At 42.9% G+C, this 20504-nt stretch overlaps 1 protein-coding gene across 1 annotated transcript in view; it reads left to right on the forward strand.

Annotated features, from left to right (window-relative positions):
- Nucleotides 1-12444: 12444 nt before the first annotated feature.
- Nucleotides 12445-20504, forward strand: part of LOC124014055 (semaphorin-3C-like) — a 61330-nt gene continuing 53270 nt past the window's right edge. The window contains exon 1 of the mRNA XM_046328737.1: nt 12445-12603. The gene's annotated coding sequence lies outside the window, so the exon portion shown is untranslated. The remainder of the gene's footprint in view (nt 12604-20504) is intronic.

The following is a 20504-nucleotide window of genomic DNA, read 5'->3' on the forward strand; positions in this document are numbered from 1 at the left end:
TTTTTCATTATCTGGATTCATCGTTCCGTCCCTGCTCCCAGCTGTTTTACTCAATCATCTAACAAGACTTTCTTTAGAGTCCCTATTTCTTCCCTTGTCTTCCGTTTCTGTCCTGTCGGATCCTTGTATATGGTCTGTGTCTTGTTTCCCTCAGATGCTTGCATATGGCCTTGTTCCCGAGGTGTTTAATCCATGTACGAGTGGAATTAGTTTTTATGTTTTGTTTTCTGCTCTGATTTGTCTAGATATGGCTGGAATAAAGAGAAGTCGCTTTTGGGTCCTCATTCACCTGCATAACAAGACTTTTTGGAGAGCACTATGGTCCTTTTTTGATATGGCCTTGTTGTGAATATGTACTAATGAAAGATATGGCTATAGAATGTTCAATCACATTTGCAAAAAATGTGGGGAGGGATTTGCCTCAGTCCCAACCTGTTTTTATTTTGGAAGTAGAGGATGTTAGTTGCTCTAGCCTGCAGGGAGGATGTTAAGCTCTCCTGGTGGTCACACATAATGGCAGGCGTGAGTCCAAGCCCCATGCTCCGAGTAGAGCCCACTAGAGCCCTCATTGATGAGCAACTACAGATTGTGGTGAAGAATGTTTTTCCCACCGCTCTGAGGGTGGGAGGCGTTCTGCCATTATGCCCGTGATGAAACGGACAAAGGCAAGAACAACTATGTTTTTGGGCTTGTGTTCCTACTTGTTGTTTTGCCAGATGTTACTATTTATGTTTGTCATACTTCATGCAATATTTTTTTTTTTAAAGTACAGTATTTTGACTTGTTAATCAACTTTACAAATTGCTATAGTAAAGCAACTGAGTTGTGTTATTGTACTGTATCGTGTGTGAAGTTGCTGAGGACATCCGTTTCGGCGATGAATTCTGAATTATTTTCAGTTAGCTCTCCCTACATAGTTGACTGTTTCTTTTCTCTCTGTAATACTGTAAACAATTATTTTACAGATGCTCTGTAGACACAACCCTATTTTCCAACATATGTTTTGATAATTCAGCCCAGATGTATGGAGTGTATAAGTGCCAGTCATGTTTTCCCTTTGAGATTGTCCCTTGTGTTTTAACCGATTCTAAAGCAAGGTATCTTTCAGACTGCATTGTATGCACACTATACTGTATGTATTTGTACAGTGAGGAACTGACATGTGTGTGGACCTCTTTTTTTGACCCCATAGGTCAGGAGGTTAAAGTGTCCGTTACTGATGGTCATTGGAGAAGCTGACCAGAACTGTGCCACTGCAGAATCTGTCCAGGATGTAAGTACTGTACATTTTAGTTATTTAGTAGACACTCTTGTCCAGAGAAACATACAGGAGCAATTAGTGTTAAGCGCCTTGCTCAAGATATATTTTTCACCTAGTCACCTCAGGGATTCAAACCAGCAACCTTTCAGTTAATGGCCCAACACTCTTAACCACTAGGCTACCTGCCACTACCTGATAATGCATACATAGACCTACATTGATTACAGTATAAGTTGGCACGCTAAAAGGCCTATCCCAGATATCTCCTGACCTCTGACCTCTATGCACAGATGCACAGTATGTTGACAACGATGTCCTACCCTGGGGCTGGTCACCTGATCAAACCTTTCGACTCTCCTCACTTCCGCTCTAGCACCTTCCTTCGGCATTACACCAAGAACAGGGTAAAAATTTTACAGAGCATCTCTCATCTGCTCTTACTTACTGTAAGGCTAGATCAAGGACCCAGTCGATAGTATCACTAGACATTACACATGACATTATAAGTCTTTGAAAGGGATTGTTTTTCATGAGTATTTTTACCCTACTGTAAAACTGTGATGTGTTGTTGCAGTGATCATGTTGTGGGGAGGGGAGTCCAAATGGAGGAGGCTCCTGGAGTTCCTTCAGAAGAACCTTTACCAAAGACAGGACCCCTCTGTCCCCTCAGAGCTGTGAGATCCTCCTGGACTATCTCCATTATAGTCGTCGCTTCTCCAGCTTCATTATCTGTCAGGGCCCTATTCTTGAAATTAAAGAGAGAAGATATTGGTTGGATTTGTTTTCACTCACCAGGTGGCAGCATTGCACAGTCTCTTAAATGACTGGTCTGCTGCTCGTAGGTGTCATAGTAGTCCATGTCCTGACAATTACAAGGAGGAAGAAGAGGAGATGGTCGACATCCGCCTTTCATCAATGTCCTTATGGGGAAGCCTTTCTGTTTAAAGACCTTGGGTCAGATCTTGGCTGCTCGGTCACGGTTGAGTTGCGGTCTTCTAGCCAGTCTGGTTTGGATTCCAAACTCCTGTGAGGTGATATGAAGTGTTATTGATCTCAGTTGAATTGGAGAGAATGAACACCGCTGCCTTTAACTCTCATCAACTGCATAACGTTTTGTTGTTGTTGTTGAGATGTTACCCATATTCTCACTTCAGATCCATTCTGGCAAAGTGGACCGATGGCCTAAACATCTCCATGTGTTGCTCATATATTAAACCAATAGCCTGGTCCCAGATCTGTTTGCGCTGTGTTGCTCCTATGGTCATTGTCATCCCAAACATCGTCATGCACAAACAGATCTGGGACTACGTAGGCTACTAAACCAATGCCTTCTCTAGTGATGAAGGGTAAAATACCCAATTTGGCAACCTGTCGTGCTATTAAACCAATGCCTTCTCTAGTGATGAAGGGTAAATTCCCAATCTGGCATCCCGCCGTGCCATTAAACCAATGCCTTGTGTCTTTGTTTAAGAATAAACTCCCGATCTGGCATCCCGCCGTGCCATTAAACCAATGCCTTGTCTAGTGATGAAGGATAAATTCACAATCTGGCAACCCGCCGTGCCGTTAAAACCTTTACAGACTCAGTGGAGTATATCCTCAACCTTCATTCCTCCAGCAGCCTTGTGGTGTGACTTGCCCCCCTATTATTATGAGGAGGAAGTAATCCAACGCCTGTATCCCATGCATCAGACCCACGCTCCGGCCCCACCATGGAAAACATTCCACTGGCAGCCCCTCAGCACGGCCCATATGGACCAAATTCCCCTTTTTGAAACTCCATTGAAAGAATATGTTCCTGTTGTGAGCCCGAAAAAAAACGGGGAGTAATAGATAAAAGCGATTTTAAAATAAAACATTTGTATTACTCATCGTCACACATGGCGGCGGTAGAGAAGAGGATGGGGGGAGGTTTAGAGACGCAGTCAGAGACTCCAGATGTTAGGTTCAGATGTTCTGATTTATGAGCTATAGAGCCATGCACAGTGTGAGGCTATTGCCCAGATAATGATGCCACCTAGTGACCATGGCAATGTACAAATCCTGTAACTCTGGTTAGGGTCCATGCCATGTTAAGTGGGCAGCCCACAGAACACTAGATCTAGAATCCCTGCTCCCCAGGGGCTAATAGTGAGGTAGGATTTTAGAAATGTGGCCCACCCAGTTTTAGTAGGGAGGTGGAAGGGAGGGTTGACATATTTCCCTGTCCATCCATAGAGTTTTGACAGACTGATATAGCATGTATAATGGCTAGGGAGCCTGGCTTTGACAGTGAGAAGGGAGAGGGGTGATGATGCCAACATTGTGTGTGTGTTAGTTTCCTATGTGTTAGTCATGGAATGGGATACCTCAGTGTATCCAACAGCCAATTACACAGTATGAGGAGGGTAGTGCCTAACCCATAACAAACAATACTTTAACAGCCTGCATGAACTCATGAGATCAGCCTGAAATTAAATTAACACACTACCACTACTTGGGATCATGTCAACAAGAGTAGATAAAACTCACAGCAGACTGTCAATCTACTTCTAGTAGATGTCTAATGTATAATCTATGTCTAATCTATAATCTAGTCTAATGGTCTAATGTTGTTATGGTCTAATGGTCTAATGTTGTTATGGTCTAATGTTGTTATGATCTAATGGTCTAATGTTGTTATGGTCTAATGGTCTAATGTTGTTATGGTCTAATGGTCTAATGTTGTTATGGTCTAATGGTCTAATGTTGTTATGGTCTAATGTTGTTATGGTCTAATGGTCTAATGTTGTTATGGTCTAATGGTCTAATGTTGTTATGGTCTAATGTTGTTATGTTCTAATGTTGTTATGGTCTAATGGTCTAATGTTGTTATGGTCTAATGTTGTTATGATCTAATGGTCTAATGTTGTTATGGTCTAATGTTGTTATGGTCTAATGGTCTAATGGTGTTATGGTCTAATGGTCTAATGGTGTTATGGTCTAATGTTGTTATGGTCTAATGTTGTTATGGTCTAATGTTGTTATGGTCTAATGTTGTTATGGTCTAATGTTGTTATGATCTAATGTTGTTATGGTCTAATGGTCTAATGTTGTTATGGTCTAATGGTCTAATGTTGTTATGATCTAATGTTGTTATGGTCTAATGTTGTTATGGTCTAATGTTGTTATGGTCTAATGTTGTTATGGTCTAATGGTCTAATGCTGTTATGATCTAATGGTCTAATGCTGTTATGATCTAATGTTGTTACGATCTAATGTTGTTATGATCTAATTGTCTAATGTTGTTATGGTCTAATGGTCTAATGTTGTTATGATCTAATGGTCTAATGTTGTTATGGTCTAATGTTGTTATGGTCTAATGTTGTTATGGTCTAATGGTCTAATGTTGTTATGATCTAATGTTGTTATGATCTAATGTTGTTATGATCTAATGGTCTAATGCTGTTATGGTCTAATGGTCTAATGTTGTTATTGTCTAATGTTGTTATGGTCTAATGGTCTAATGTTGTTATCGTAGAATGTATGCACACATGACTGTAAGTCGCTTTGGATAAAAGCGTCTGCTAAATGGCATATATTATTATTATTATTATTATTACTTCTTGCCAAGCACTTGCCCTCTTTGAAGTGGTTCTTGGTGACGGTTTCTCCTCCAAAAAACCCATAATACTCAGTAACCGAAGTGGCCACATTTATCACAGCTCTTGGAATTCTGGCATTCTGCTCCATGTTCCTACAAAATAGATTTGTTGTGCATAGTGCCCCTGACACAGTCGATAAGCGATGGGGGATCGTTGTCAGGGAGGAAGTGATGAGGCTTAGGCATGAAGTGGTTCTCTCTTACTCCCCTCTACAGCTCTTATCTACTATTGTTATGTAGAGGTGCTTAGTTCTCATGAGAGTTCTGGTAGTGTTATGTAGAGTTGCTAGGTTATCATGGGAGTTCTGGTAAGCCCTGTTTCAACACAACCCATTGCAAGCGTCTTTAACTCAATTTGGCCTGGTGTAATCCTACCACAGGTGGCTGGCTTCCCAAGGGGAAATGCTCATCCAGTGTGTGTGTGTGTGTGTGTGTGTGTGTGTGTGTGTGTGTGTGTGTGTGTGTGTGTGTGTGTGTGTGTGTGTGTGTGTGTGTGTGTGTGTGTGTGTGTGTGTGTGTGTGTGTGTGTGTGTGTGTGTGTGTGTGTGTGTGTGTGTGTGTGTGTGTGTGTGTGATTTAATAATATTTCTTCCCCATTTACACTACCATTCAAAAGTTTGGGGTCACTTAGAGATGTCCTTGTTTATGAAAGAAAATCTATTTTTTTGTCCATTAAAGTAACATCAAATTGATCAGAAATACAGTGTAGACATTATTAATGTTGTAAATTACTATTTATGGCTGATTTTGAATGGAATATCTACATAGGTGTACAGAGGCCCATTATCAGCAACCATCACCCCTGTGTTCCAATGGCACGTTGTGTTAGCTCAGATACGTTTATAATTTTAAAAGTCTAATTGATCATAAGAAAAAACCTTTTGCAATTATGTTAGCACAGCTGATTTAAAGAAGCAATAAAACTGGCCTTCTTTAGACTAGTTGGGTATCTGGAGCATCAGCATTTGTGGGTTCGATTACAGGCTCAAAATGTCCAGAAACAAAACACTTTCTTCTGAAACACGTCAGAATTTTCTTGTTCTGAGAAATCAAGGCTATTCCATGCGAGAAATTGCCATGAAACTGAAGATCTCGTACAACGCTGTGTACTACTCCCTTCACAGAACAGTGCAAACTGGCACTAACCAGAATAGAAAGACGAGTGGGAGGCCCCGGTGCACAACTGAGCAAGAGGAGAAGTACATTAGAGTGTCTAGTTTGAGAAACAGACACCTTAAAAGTCCTCAACATGCCTCATCATTAAATAGTACCCGCAAAATACCCGTCTTAATGTCAACAGTGAAGAGGAGACTCAGGGATGCTGGCCTTCTAGACAAGTTTGGCAGATTACATCCACGTTTCTCTCCACACCAGCATTGTTTATCTCTACTGAACACACCCAACAGTTAATGCCCAAGGACTAACAGCCTTATCACGCGCCCACACTGCCCCTTACTGTCCAGTCCCCACAATAGACTCAGTGTATTAGCTATGTGGTTACAGTGTAACGGATGTGAAACGGCTAGCTTAGTTAGCGGTGCGCGCTAAATAGCGTTTCAATCGGTGACGTCACTTTCTCTGAGACCTTGAAGTAGTAGTTCCCCTTGCTCTGCAAGGGCCGCGGCTTTTGTGGAGCGATGGGTAACGATGCTTCGAGGGTGACTGTTGTTGATGTGTGCAGAGGGTCCCTGGTTCGCGCCCGGGTATGGGCGAGGGGACGGTCCAAAGTTATACTGTTACATTACATACAGCAATCTGTTTTTAATAGACTCTCTCACTTTGGACATTGTGAAAATGTATCTGCCAGTCAGCCAGTTCATCACAGGCTTGGGTTTCTCTCCCCTTGTGGCTTGGCATCTTTATAGAGGCGCTTATCACACAACTGATTTTTCTATTGGTTGTCGTCCAAGGAGAAGCTCTTGTGTGATTTTCTTGGAAAACGTAAGGAGATAACTGTGAGTAATGAGTAAACAACTGGCTCCATGAGGTGTGCTGACTGGTGGAAAGCACCTTGAGAATAAACACTGCGCTGTTTCGGTCCTTGGCAGATTTCCATCCTTTTCTCTGTTTATTTAAGAATTAATCATTAAAAGGGTAATCCGCAGTTGAAACAATAACAAAGCATAATCCCCGCCCCTGTTTCAGTAATACATTTAGCTGTGGGATTGGGCTGGAGAAATGTAACCACTCTCAAATTCATAGACAGAGCTATGGATGCAAGGACTGACCATCATTGATATCAAAATTACAGTTTTAACTTTGTTTTGAGGCTATATAGTGTTTGTTTACATTACTTTGTTTACGAACATTGAGGTAATCAATACATTAATAAATAATTATTGTATAAGTCCAAAAATGGATGTAGCAACTGCAGATTGCCCCTTTAAGTGATGATAGTATCTGTGGTCAGCAGGCTGTTTTCTCTGTAGCCATCTTCGTATGGTTTTAATGTGCATCGTGCTGTTGTGTCAACACATACAGGGAACCCAGTGTTAGGCCTCGACGTACGTACGGGGAATTCAAGCGTTTATTTCTCACAGAGTAAACCGTGAAATTAGGTGCATGTGCATCAGTGTGCACATACAGTACCTGTGTGCTTGCTTGCGAGCATTCGCACATTCGTCTTTGTGTGTGTTCCCCTCAGACGTGCTCCAACCCACCCCTGAGCTGCCAGTCACCAGAGGCAGCAGGGCCATTATGTGTGTGTGTGTGTGAGTGTGTTCAGTGTGAAACTAGATGTGAAGACGCGTGTGGCCCTCTGAGAGCCAACTTGACCCTGTGAGCCGTTTAGTCAAACTGCTTATCCTTCCATTTCAACACGCCATCTGATTTGTATTTCAGGGGAATGTCCACCTAGAGTATGTTGGACCTTAGGGGTATGACACTCTCCACTTGATGACCTCATCAGTAAGAGAAACATGTAACATAGCCTCCCTAGATCATCCCTTAGTCGTCACCGCTGGGTGGTGGTGCCTAATGGGAGTGGTGCCTTATGGGAGTGTTAAGTGTTGTCCATCTGACAAACATTGTTTGACCTAACACACCCCAGGCTTTATTCCACAACGGGGAAAGTATGTTTACTTGGATCAGATAGTAGAAAGTAAAAAGCTGTTGGCTTGGTGAATCCCCCTTTCCCCTCCTTTCTTCTTAATGGTGTTTTTCAGGGGAACAGATGTGTTGACTGAGTCACATAGGGACTCTGCAGATGCTCTGGGTTGAGGAGTTGAAGCATTGGTGTCCTAGAGAATACATCACACACAGTAGGAGGGATATGATGTGGTGATCAATGTGTCCACATGGAGGATTCATGTAGAGTGAGAGAGAAGATACAGGTAGAGAGACAGGGGGATACCTAGTTTGCTGTACAACTGAATGCCATCAACTGAAATGTGTTTTCTGCACTTAACCCAACCCCTCTGAATCAGAAAGAGAGCGAGAGACAGACACAGTGACTTAGGAAAGTAATTCAGACCCCTTGACTTTTTCCAAATTTTGTTATGTTACAGCCTTATTCTAAAATGGATTAAATAAATAAAAATCTTCAGCATTCTACGCAGAACACCCCCATAATAAAAAACAGAAATACCTTACTTACACAAGTATTCAGACTCGTTGCTATGAATCTCGAAAAATAAGCTCAGGTGCGTACTGCCTCCATTGATCATTCTTGAGATGTTTCTACAACTTGATTGGAGTCCACCTGGGGTAAATTCAATTGATTGGACATGATTTGGAAAGGCACACAACTGTCAATAAAAGGTCCCACAGTTGACAGTGCATGTCACAGCAAAAGTCAAGCCATGAGGTTGAAGGAATTGTCGCAAGAGCTCCGAAACAGGATTGTGTTGAGGCACAGATTTCCGTAGCATTGAAGGCCATCAAGAACACAGTGCCCTCTATCAATCTTAAATTAAAGTAGTTTTGAACCACCAAGACTCTTCCTAGAGCTGGCCACCTGGCCAAACTGAGCAATCGGGGGAGAAGGGCCTTGGTCAGGGAGGTGACCAAGAACCTGATGGTCACTCTAGCAGATCTGCAGAGTTACACTGTGGAGATGGGAGAAACTTCCAGAAGGACAACCATCTCTGCAGCACTCCACCAATTAGGCCTTTATGATAGAGTGGCCAGACGGAAGCCACTCCTCAGTAAAACGCTCATGACAGCCAGCTTGGAGTTTGCCAAAAGTCACCTAAAGGACTCTCAGATCATGAGAAACAAGATTGTCTGGTCTGATGAAACTAATATTGAACTCTTTGGCCTGAATGCCAAGTGTCACGTCTGGAAGAAACCTGGCACCATCCCTACGGTGAAACATGGTGATGTCAGCATCATGCTGTGGGGATGTTTTTCAGCGGCAGGGACTGGGAGTCTAGTCAGGATCGAAGAAAGATGAACAGAGCAAAGTACAGCGAGATCCTTGATGAACGCCTGTTCCAGAGCGCTCCGGTTCACCTTCCAACAGAACAACGACCCTAAGACAACACAGGAGTGGCTTCAGGACAAGGCTCTGAATGTCCTTGAGTGGTCCAGCCAGAGCCCAGACTTAGAACCCGATCCAACATTTTTATTTTATTTTTTATTATTTTTTATTATAACCTCACAAAATGTTCTAAAAACCTGTTTTTGCTTTGTCATTATGGGGTGTTTGTGTAGATTGATTTGAACAAAAACACAATTGAATCATTTTTAGAATAAGGCTGCAAATTAACAAAATGTGGAAAAAGTCAAGGGGTCTGAATACTTTCCGAAGGTGCTGTATATCTTGGCATCACTGACAGACTTTACAGTTATGATCATGTTTTCTTCTATCTGTTAAATAGGCCTATGATTGATGCGTAATCAACTAAGGTATGCATATAGCTCTAGGCCTTTGCTTTTACTGTTCCTGATCCCACTGATATATATGTGGGAGACATAGTGTATGTCCATATTCACAAAGCTCAACTTCAGCCCGGCCTTCGTGATTCCCTCCCAATACAGCCGACTTGTAGTTTACCCAGGAAATCCTTGTCTGGTTAGGGTGCCAAGATTGCCCAGAGAGAGGTTATCTAGCAAACATCTGCTCTTTGCCCTGAACATTGGCTTTGGTTCTCCTGCAGTGTGTTCAGTCTCATAGTCCAGACATGGAGTTCAGACATGGAATCAGCATGGAACCCTAAACACACATTAGATGAGAGGCTTTCTCTTTATCACATTCAAGTAATTGCTTTACAGCTTTGCGGTGACTCTCAAGGACACTTCCGCATGCTGATTATACAGAACAGTAAATGTGTTAATTAATCCGGACCAGTATATGGCTTGAAGCGTGGAGTCCTGACCCAGTGACGGCTCCATAAATAAGTCCATGAGTCATTAACGCTGTCGATACTGCCTGATCTAGAAATACAGAGAATCAAATCTCACTGTTACTCCTTACTAAACGCTGACTCACAGTAATAACAGGTTCTAGTGTTCATGACTCAACACACACCATGCAGGGAACCTCTCATACATTTGCAGATGCAGCAATGGAAGAAGTGACCTCTGGCGCAGCGCCGGACACATGGCAGATGAACCTTGGTCCTCTCTGGGGCTGTAATGAGGAAGAGGGCCCATAGCGTGCTGGAAGAATATGAACCACAGGTTAATGTTGACAGAATCAATCAGAGCCTAAGTAGAGTTACCTAAGCCTGTCCCGCCCGAGTCCCCAGGTCATCCATTCACGTAATTAGCAAAGTACTATTCATCTACAGAGGGAGAAGGGCTTGGATACAGCTCCCTCAGCGCTCTGAAGCTGGGCCAATTAAATAGCTGTTATTAATACACACACACACAACCACACACACACACCTCTGGGATTAGAGCACGGGTGGGCATCCCATCGTACATCCCCGGTGGATTGGGCCATATTGATCTGGCCTGAAGTCATCCCATTTAAAACATGAGGGACTCAATAGGTCGGTCACACTGTTAGAGTAATATAACCGATTGGTACTGTTAGGTCAGAGACCTGGGTGCAATTCAATTGTTGGACGTGGTAGTAAGAGAAGGAGCAGCTTCAAGCAGCATACTCAAAATATGCCTCTTCAATTGAGTGAAAGTCAATGGGAAGACGAGGGGGAAAGGATGGCTTGATTCAAAGCAAAAAAAGCTCCCAGCACACTGCGCTTTCATAGTGTCACTTGTTTATTTTGTGCCAACGTTTCGACCTCACACCCGTAGCTTGTGGTGGGAGAACAGTCTGTGAGTGTGAGGGTGTTTCTTGTTTGTTTTCTATTTACCCAATATGTATGTCTTGTCGTCAGCTTGCTCCCAGCCTTGCCTCATGTTGTCCACATGTGTTTGCAATCCAGCCTGGTGACTGCATGATGATGAGCATGTTTCTTACGATGCAGAGCTGGCCTTAACACTTCAGCAACCCTCCCTCAGAGAATGAGCTCATATCTGAACTTCCAACATAAAGAACCAAACAAGCAACCTGTAAGTGATTCCAGGATATGGTCAGGAAGACATTGCAATCAGCGGGCTATAAGGAAAGTCTAAGATCGTCAAGATGTACTGGTAAGAACGCTTTTGGAAATTGTGAAAAGTTGCAAGTTGTCTAGCGATTTTCAGTATATCCACATACTGTATCATTAAATGAATGTGTATTTGATTGACAGCATTTTCTTATTTAATATCAGAAATTGTAGGACATTGTTATATGCAGTAAATACCTATGTACTCCTTCTACTTGTTATTGTCATACTTTACGGATGACATTTCAAAAAGCCTGGAATGAAAGGAATGGGTCGGTTTAATTGGTCACTTATCTCTTCATTTAGCTGTATCTGCTCGTTCAGCGGCTTTCAGTGGAGGGTTTCTGGTTACTAAGCTATTTTTAAAATGCCCAGAATAAAATAGCTATAGGGCCGTTTTTCTTTCACTTATCCGAAATATGAGAGGAGGCAAAGGCAATGCCTTTCTAATTCAAAAAGTTAAGACTGGAATATGTTAAGCCTAATCTGAAAAGACTAAACAATGGATAGACAAGAGAACTCACTTCCTGTTCAAAATGCAGACACCAATCAGAAGTAGTACTTCTGCAGAGAAACCTATCCACCCACCAATAATGCAGTTATTGATTAACATGTCTGAGGCTCTCTTTGCTGCTGATTGGTCTGGTCTGAGGGGACCTCCTGATTGAATAGTGGACCCAACATAAATAATGGTCTGCTGGCATAGACCAAAAGAGCTTCTGGAATGCAACTGGTAAGCGGAAATCAAGTGTCACTTTTCTCCTCTTTCCATTAATGCACTCGCTGCAGTTCCTTTTGACACGAGGACGCGTGCAATCCTAGCATAGCCTTCGCCTGTTATAAAACCCATTCATCAACAAAAGTAACAATGAGGCTAATAGCAGGCCTTTAAAATGAATTAAACCTAATTGAATTCCACTGTGTTGATGACAGAATGCATTCAGTTCCTGATTTAGGGCTGTGATTGGTCATGCACGCCTGTTGACCCCTGACCCCAGGAAGCATATAAAACAGCAGGATGTTTGCACAAGGCCAATTCATAAGTGCTGCGAGACACAGTGGCCAATATCCCCTCCCCTCCCTGCTTTGTACTAGCCTGCCAGTCCACTCTAATCAGACAAATTTGTCTTTGTTTCTACCTAATTTATACAGCATGTGGAGGGAGGGACCACAATACACAGGGCCCCCTGCCTGCAGTTACTCATGGAGAATGAAGTCACCAGGTAAAATGAAAATGTATAGCTTCATTGATCATGTGATTTCTAGATAAAACACTCTGTCCTTGGTGAAGGGAAAGCATGGTTACAATGCAATTGAATTTGTTTTGATTAGGGAGTGGGTTACATTTTGTCATGTTTGGCTAGATGTTAGAGGTTAAAAGCATTATTCCTGGTGACTGGCTTCTGTGCATCCATAGCAGTCTGATGGTTGGAAATGGATGGCAGTTGGAAGCTCTGGGATAGCCTGACCCTCGTTGATTTATGTTGCCTATCCTAAGAGGTTTACCTTATCTAATGCAGCGGTTTTTCTTCAACTTTGAACTTTCTATGAAACTCAAACAGCTTTGGTTGAGTTGAAAGTCAGGTTAAACTCAACATTTATTTATATATTTTGATTCATTTGCTATCTAGATAGACATTTCAAACAAGGTTGAGGTTGTTCATCTGTGGGCCATTCAGGTCTCCATCCGTGTTGAAAGCTATTGTTTTGGGGGAATACGAGGCGTTTACATGTTCCCAGATGGATGGCACTGTTTTTCCCTTGCTCTGAGACTTTGTGTACATTATACCTTATTGTTACCATTTACGTAGCGAAACGCTTGGACTTCTACATACACAAACTGGGCTTAGACTTTGGGCTGCCAGACAGACCACTGACAGCTATTCTGTGTTGAATGAGTAGAGATGAACATTGAAAGCGGATGTGGAGAGAATGCCTGGTTCAGTATTTCCTCAGTGGTCAACAAAGGTAATTCCTCTGATTGACACTTGGATTGTGACACAGAAGCATGACCATTCCCTGTTGACATGATCTGCTCAGGGAAGAATGGCCCTAGATTACTGCTTGGCATCCGCTGCTTTGAGCAGAACGACTACTCACCGATTGGCCACCGCCGTGAGCCGATTGAAGAAGGAATGTCCCGTTGAGAATTGTTCTACATTGACACAAACTGATAACACATTCCGGCAGACGATCCCAATGAACAGCTGAAGATCCTGGTGCTGATCCACATGATCCAAGATGACAGTCAAATTACAGGAGTCTAGATGCAGAAGATAAAGCAGAACTAAAAACGCCCTAAAGGAACCTTCTGCCTTCACCCCCATGTTAAACTGTCAGCTACAGCCAAGCAGATTATGATGGATTGGTCTGTGTGGAATGTTGTTTTCTAAAGGTTCTCTAGGCTCTGATTGGTTCTCTAGTAACTCATCAGCATCTGTCTTTAGGGGTGTCAAAGTAATCAGAGGTATTATTAAAAGCTTTTTACCCACCAACTAAATCATTAGCATATTGCTGATAGGAGAATCTAGTCTACATTGAGGTTAAAGCAACAATCCCCTTTACAAGATGGACAGCTGCTTTTAATACCAGATTTTCAGCTTCCAACTTACCGGGCGTGTCGGCACGAATATGGCTGCATTCTTTCCGAGGCTTCGGTTGTGTGTTTTTAAACTAGTATCCATCTATAACCTCTCAGAGTAGGAAGAGTTAATAAGTCCTCCGCCTGTCTAAAGGAAGGTCAAACTACGTCCTGTGTGTTCACTTGTTTTCTGTCCCAGTAGAAACTGTCGGCGGGGCCACATGACTTCCAGACAGGAGTCACGTTTTGTGCTCCATGTTAGATCCTGGGAACTGATACACTCTGGATTGAAGGAGAGTGTTTTCAGGTGTTATTCCTATTCCATGAGTATGAGCTCAGCTGGCTGTTCTGATCTGTTCATACTGTGGTATTTTACCTCCTTTGGTCACTTGCTTTGATATTGTTTAAATTTTCCACCACAAAGGCAGTAGAATTCTCCATCAGTACTAGAACTCTCCATCAGCACTAGAACTCTCCATCAGCACTAGAACTCTCCATCAGCACTAGAACTCTCCATCAGCACGAGAACTCTCCATCAGCACGAGAACTCTCCATCAGCACGAGAACTCTCCATCAGCACGAGAACTCTCCATCAGCACGAGAACTCTCCATCAGCACGAGAACTCTCCATCAGCACGAGAACTCTCCATCAGCACGAGAACTCTCCATCAGCACGAGAACTCTCCATCAGCACGAGAACTCTCCATCAGCACGAGAACTCTCCATCAGCACGAGAACTCTCCATCAGCACTAGAACTCTCCATCAGCACTAGAACTCTCCATCAGTAGTGCTTGTTGGCTGATGGGAGATGAGGAGAAATAAATGAACACAATATCAGTGATGTGAAATGAGGGATGAAATGTAATCAAATTCAGTAAAAGGCAGAAGTCATTGTAATGAAATTGAATGGTGCTTTATGGGAGGGTAATGGCCCATGTACTTGACAAGCATAGAGGAAGCTATGATAATGGAAGAGAATGAGAAGCACTGTACTATAGCTCTGGTCATGAGGTGAAACCTACTGTGGGATCTGCCTATTGGTCAGTCTTTCCGCTCTCTCATCATTTGAATAACTTATTTACTAGCTGGTAACATCCGCTGAGTAATGCTACACAGATGTCTGTGGCTTCTCAATGTGAATGGAGCACTTTGAGTAGCTGAAACATGGACAGAAAGAAAGACTCGTCCATTCATTATTATGAATCATTGGAGGAGGCAATTATTATAGTGTGCATGGGCCATTGGTCCTTTAAATTGGCCCTTTTCCTGATAACTGTTCACATCATGACATAAGGTAACATACATCTGTACTAGACCCATTGTCACCCTCCCTCCAAAATCCATACATTGAAATGATATGCCATAGATCCCTGGATAGGAAGGTCTGAAGTAACTGTAACTGTACCCTTTATCACAGACAAAGGCTAGACGAAACTATAGGAAGAGGTATACATTTTCTACCTCAACTCCAATATGCTTTTCCTATTGAAGTTAATGCCTGAGCTAGAGAGAGAACCTGCGATAGCACATATGATGTTATTGTACTATACCCCTTGCTGAGGTGTCTAGCACTGTGACAGACAATATTGTTCAGTGGCAGGGGGTGAGGGGTGGGGTTCTCCATACAGTTCACTCTGCTGTATACCAGGCCTGGGTCCAGATACTATTTGAAATCTTTCAAATTCTGTAAGCGCTTGCTCTAGTCTGCCTGGAGTGACAGATGGTCAGGGTTTGCACTGTTGCGCCTACTCTATTGGCCAGGAAAGCTAATTCAAGCCTAGCGGAAGTATTTGCAAATTATTTCAAGTAGTGTTTGAACCCAGGTGGGGTGTATACATGTCATAAACAACAGGAAGGCCTCATACAGAGCCAGTCTAGGTCACAGACAACAGACGGAGCAGTTGAGATTAAGGTTGACTTGTACAGTGCACCTTAGGGAAGGAAGGAGGAGGTAGTATAACCGTTGATAGATTATGGGATCTAACTCTGGCCCTTCCTGCGGGACTTTCTGGGAGCTGGTACGTATGAGACTGTGTTGGCAGAACTAATGGTGAGAAGCAGCGCTATTATTAGACACCTGATGATGTCTCCCTTTCCTCGCGCCCTGGCTGCCTTAGTCTTCATTGGGCGACCTCGAAGGTATGCGATTCATAATGGGATCAGGTATGGCGATATTATAAACGGTGTATGGGTTTGAATTTAGTTTGTGGGATTCATGTAGTCTGGGGTCAAACAGCCGTCAGCCAGAAGCGAGTTGAGGCGCAATCGTTCATTTTGACACAGACTCGCTCTTATGAGTCTGTCTGGGTATTATGAGTCACTTAGTTAATTGAGTTCCTCCTCTCCTTTCTCTATAGGCTGTTATTTCTGGACCTTCCGTCCAGCCTCCACTGTGAGACCACAGGATGTCCTTTAGATATGGAAATGCCCCCGTTTATAGAAAGTCTCCCTCTGTTTCCTTTCTCAAATGCCAAGACATTCCACATTAGACTGAAGAAGTAGTCTCGGCTGCGCTGATTCTGCCAGAACTGCAACTGTACTACAGTAATGGAATTCTTCAACACGGTCTGAGGGGAACGCTTTAAAAGACGAGTGTCTTAAGGAGATCTACCTCAAGCTGTTTCAACACCGACTGTGACTCCGGCTGAATTCCTCCTCTCTCTCCGTCCAGGGTAGCTACGGCCAGTCTATTAATCCGATCAGGTTCCCCCCTCTCGCTGCCTGGTAGGTTATTACTGACCCCACTATTCACGTTTTCTGCTGTTGTTATTGCAGTCTTTCATGGCTAAGTGGCAGCGGCGGCCTCAACTATGTGCTGTGTGGACAGATGGAGGGAGAGATATGCAAAACCAGAGCAGCTGCACCAACAGAGAAAACAATATGTCCTTATTACACCTCTCGTAACACGAAAATCGATCCATCATTAGCTCGTTCAGGCATCCACCACTCACGCTCCTGCCTCGTTATCACGCCCGTCATTCCCATGGTAATTGAGGAGAGGGTTTGCAATAAGCTTCAGTCCGCTGATTAGGATGTCGTGTGCAATTTGGGTAGTGTTTGTCAGCGATACATAGGCTGTCTGAAATGGCATGCTATTCCCTATACACTGAGTGTACAAAACATTAAGAACACCTTCCTAATATTGAGTTTCACCCCCTTTTTGCCCTCAGATCAGCCTCAAGTTGTCGGGGAATGGACTCTACAAGGTGTCAAGAGTTCCACATGTTGACTTCAATGCTTCCCACAGTTGGGTCAAGTTGGCTTGGATGTCTTTTTGTCTTGCCCATTGCTCAACATCTCCAGACTTAAAAATCCTTCTTTAACCTGTCTCCTCCCCTTCATCTACCCCGATTGAAGTGCACTTAACAAGCGACATCAATAAGGGATCTTAGCTATCACCAGTTGTTCCTAATGTTTTGAACACTCAGTTTATAGTGCACTACTTTTGACCAGAGCGCTATGGAGTTCTTGTACTCTGGTGGGGGTTCAATAGCAATGTGTTGGATACACAGTGGGGGAACAGGTCAAAGGTCAGCTCTCTGCATCACATCTTTTATCATCTCCAATTAGTTGTTAATTGTAGCTAATTCGTTAGAGCCTGTAGCTATGATGATGACATTCCACCTGTACTGTTTCCCCAGACAGTACTTGCACATTGGCTCAGTGGGTTAGAGCATGATGCTGGCAACACCAGGGTTGTGTGTTCAATTCCCGCACAGGCCACTGAATACAGCTCTATTAGTCACATCTGTTAAATGATGCGAAGCTCAAGGCAAATGTCCAAAGAACTTGATTTGTGTTAAGAATAAGACCAAACTTGAAGGGAGGAATATTCCATGCTCAGCCTGATAGATTGTCCATGTAGTCTCTGATGAGAGTTTGTTGTATTACACTATGAACTCTCTGGTATAGAATCACATACCATGAAAGCAGATGTGTGTGACGGAACATTTTGGCTTAGTGGAACCACCCGTAACCCTAGCCATCGCTCAATGTATTTAACTTAGGTGTGGCAAACAAAAAACACGTGTGTGTGTGTGTGTGTGTGTGTGTGTGTGTGTGTGTGTGTGTGTGTGTGTGTGTGTGTGTGTGTGTGGCCGCTTGTGAAACAAAGATACAGTCATAAGTACAGGTGGACAGTCCAGATTGCGTGATGAATTCTATAAACTGAAAGATTTATCCTCCCAACAAGACGTTTTTGGAAAACTCCAAATGAAGTATACCAATGTTTTATCATCTCTGACCTCTCTACACAGAGCGGACATGTTTTACATGACACCACAGAGAATGCATTTGAGAGAGTTGCAGCTACCTACATCTACGTTATTCAGAAACGTTCAGGTTAATTTCCCTCCTCTCGTCCTCTAATAATGTATCTCAGTTCTGTATGTAATGTCATGAAGATAGTTGCAGCCCGTCCCTTCTGTCTGCGGCTGACGTGCTCTCAGCTTCATCACAGCCATTAGTAATTTACTGCTCCTTCCTCCTCGCCTCTGTAGAGGGGCTAGTTAAAGAGACCCGTCTGCCTCTATTCTCTCTGTGTGAAGAGAAGAGGCTTTACGGCCCTATGAAATGGTCTCTCCCGCTCTGCTGCTCCGTATCCTGACAGTTTAATTGGAGAGGAATAAATCAGCCCATCTGTCAGAGAGAGGGGTAATTATTTCCCTGTGTCTCCGCTACCAGCTTTTACCGCCCTCTCTTCCTCCCTTAAATAGACATGTAGGAGCACACCCACACGTAGTAGTAGTAAATACACACACACCCACACGTAGTAGTAGTAAATACACACACACCCACACGTAGTAGTAGTAGTAAATACACACACACCCACACGTAGTAGTAGTAAATACACACACACCCACACGTAGTAGTAGTAAATACACACACACCCACACGTAGTAGTAGTAAATACACACACACCCACACGTAGTAGTAGTAAATACACACACACCCACACGTAGTAGTAGTAGTAGTAGTAATAAATACACACACACCCACACGTAGTAGTAGTAATAAATACACACACACCCACACGTAGTAGTAGTAATAAATACACACACACACCCACACGTAGTAGTAGTAGTAAATACACACACACGTAGTAGTAGTAAATATACACACACACGTAGTAGTAAATACACACACACACGTAGTAGTAGTAAATACACACACACACGTAGTAGTAGTAGTAGTAGTAATAAATACACACACACCCACACATAGTAGTAGTAGTAGTAGTAGTAGTAATAAATACACACACCCACACGTAGTAGTAGTAATAAATACACACACACCCACACGTAGTAGTAGTAATAAATACACACACACCCACACGTAGTAGTAGTAGTAAATACACACACGTAGTAGTAAATACACACACACGTAGTAGTAAATACACACACACACGTAGTAGTAGTAGTAGTAAATATACACACACACGTAGTAGTAAATATACACACACACGTAGTAGTAAATATACACACACACGTAGTAGTAAATACACACACACACACGTAGTAGTAAATACACACACACACACACACACACACACACACACACACACACACACACACACACACACGTAGTAGTAAACACACACACACACGTAGTAGTAGTAGTAAACACACACACACACGTAGTAGTAGTAGTAAACACACACACACACGTAGTAGTAGTAAACACACACACACACGTAGTAGTAGTAAATACACACACACACACACACACGTAGTAGTAGTAAATACACACACACACACACACGTAGTAGTAGTAAACACACACACACACACACGTAGTAGTAGTAAATACACACACACACACACGTAGTAGTAGTAGTAAATACACACACACACACGTAGTAGTAGTAGTAAATACACACACACACACGTAGTAGTAGTAAATACACACACACACACACGTAGTAGTAGTAGTAAATACACACACACACACACGTAGTAGTAGTAGTAAATACACACACACACACACACACGTAGTAGTAGTAAATACACACACACACACGTAGTAGTAGTAAATACACACACACACACACACACGTAGTAGTAGTAAATACACACACACACACACACACGTAGTAGTAGTAAATACACACACACACACACACACACACACACACACACACACACACACACACACACACACACACACGTAGTAGTAGTAGTAAATACACACACACACACACACATACACACACACACACACACACACACACACACACACGTAGTAGTAGTAGTAAATACACACACACAAACACACACACACACACACACGTAGTAGTAGTAGTAAATACACACACACAAACACACACACACACACACACGTAGTAGTAGTAGTAAATACACACACACACACACACACACGCACGTAGTAGTAGTAAATACACACACACACACACACACACGTAGTAGTACACACACACACACACACGTAGTAGTACACACACACACACACACGTAGTAGTACACACACACACACACACTTAGTAGTACACACACACACACGTAGTAGTAGTAGTAGTAGTACAC

This window comes from Oncorhynchus gorbuscha, linkage group LG25 (genome assembly GCF_021184085.1).
Source record: "Oncorhynchus gorbuscha isolate QuinsamMale2020 ecotype Even-year linkage group LG25, OgorEven_v1.0, whole genome shotgun sequence".
NCBI lineage: Eukaryota > Metazoa > Chordata > Actinopteri > Salmoniformes > Salmonidae > Oncorhynchus > Oncorhynchus gorbuscha.